The sequence below is a fragment of the Schistocerca piceifrons genome, unplaced genomic scaffold (genome assembly GCF_021461385.2).
Source record: "Schistocerca piceifrons isolate TAMUIC-IGC-003096 unplaced genomic scaffold, iqSchPice1.1 HiC_scaffold_451, whole genome shotgun sequence".
Classification (NCBI taxonomy): domain Eukaryota; kingdom Metazoa; phylum Arthropoda; class Insecta; order Orthoptera; family Acrididae; genus Schistocerca; species Schistocerca piceifrons.
In genome coordinates this window covers 1,105-2,500 of record NW_025728680.1, presented here as the reverse complement: position 1 = coordinate 2,500, position 1,396 = coordinate 1,105, and the positions used below count along the sequence as shown (strand labels likewise).

Sequence of the window (1,396 nt, the reverse complement as noted above, 5' to 3'; positions counted from 1 at the left end):
TTTGCGCGCCTGCTGCCTTCCTTGGATGTGGTAGCCGTTTCTCAGGCTCCCTCTCCGGAATCGAACCCTGATTCCCCGTTACCCGTTACAACCATGGTAGGCGCAGAACCTACCATCGACAGTTGATAAGGCAGACATTTGAAAGATGCGTCGCCGGTACGAGGACCGTGCGATCAGCCCAAAGTTATTCAGAGTCACCAAGGCAAACGGACCGGACGAGCCGACCGATTGGTTTTGATCTAATAAAAGCGTCCCTTCCATCTCTGGTCGGGACTCTGTTTGCATGTATTAGCTCTAGAATTACCACAGTTATCCAAGTAACGTGGGTACGATCTAAGGAACCATAACTGATTTAATGAGCCATTCGCGGTTTCACCTTAATGCGGCTTGTACTGAGACATGCATGGCTTAATCTTTGAGACAAGCATATGACTACTGGCAGGATCAACCAGGGAGCTGCGTCAACTAGAGCTGAGCAGCCGGCCGCCCGGGAGTGTGTCCCGGGGGCCCGCGCGAACACGCAAGCGTCCGCTCAATCATTCTGCAAACAGGAGGAGGCTGAGCTCCCCTGCACAATACACCTCGAAACCCTCTCAGGTCCCGGCGGCGCGCAGCGCCGTCCCAAGTACTTGGTCGGGTTCGAGAGAGGCGCAATCGCCCGGAGTTAGGCGAGTAGACGCTTTCGGTGCGACCACCCGTGCTCCCAACTGAGCTTGCCGCTGCCGACAGAGGCCCGGGAGCGTGCTGTCGTGGCATTGCCGGCGGGAGACAACACGCGCCACCTACGGTGACCGGCAGCTCCAACGCCAGCGCCACAGAAGGACAAAAGCCCCACTTGGGTGCCGAAGCGAACTCTCCCAGCACAGCGCACGCGCCAACACATCCGCACAGCTGCGATACAAACCACCAGCGAGAACCGCTGGGGCGACCGAGCAGCAGACGGCGTCGCGGCGCCGAGCGCCGGGCGGCGGCGCATCCTCAACGCACACAGTCCTCAATCGGACCAGCACACTGAAGATGTCCACCGCGCTTCGCACCGGGCCCGCGAGGACCTACTTTGGCCGCACGGCGCCGCGCGCAGGGTGCGCCGGCGCGCAGCTGCGACGCCTGCCGCGTCCGTCGGCCGGCGCGCCTGCCACTGGCCGCCCCCACCAGCCGGCTGTAGCGCGTGCGCCCACGCACCGCGCGGCCAGCACGCCGGGAGGCGCCCCCTCACCGGCCGGGGACGGTCCCACCCAGCCACCGCCGCGTATCGCTTCACACCCAGATGCCGTTCAGTTTCGTCGGCATGGTGGGTATCGCTGGAACAACCGGTTCGTACCTCAACCTATCGTCGCCATCACCGATTCACCCCTAGCGAGAACAACCGCACCACAACAGGTTACCATTTGTTCAT

At 62.0% G+C, this 1,396-nt stretch overlaps 1 non-coding gene across 1 annotated transcript in view; it reads right to left on the bottom strand.

Annotated features, from left to right (window-relative positions):
- Positions 1-455, bottom strand: part of LOC124751075 — a 1,909-nt gene extending 1,454 nt beyond the window's left edge. Inside the window, exon 1 of the ribosomal RNA XR_007012028.1 lies at positions 1-455. This exon is cut by the window's left edge and continues 1,454 nt beyond it. This is a non-coding gene — a ribosomal RNA (small subunit ribosomal RNA).
- Between the last annotated feature and the right edge of the window lie 941 nt (positions 456-1,396).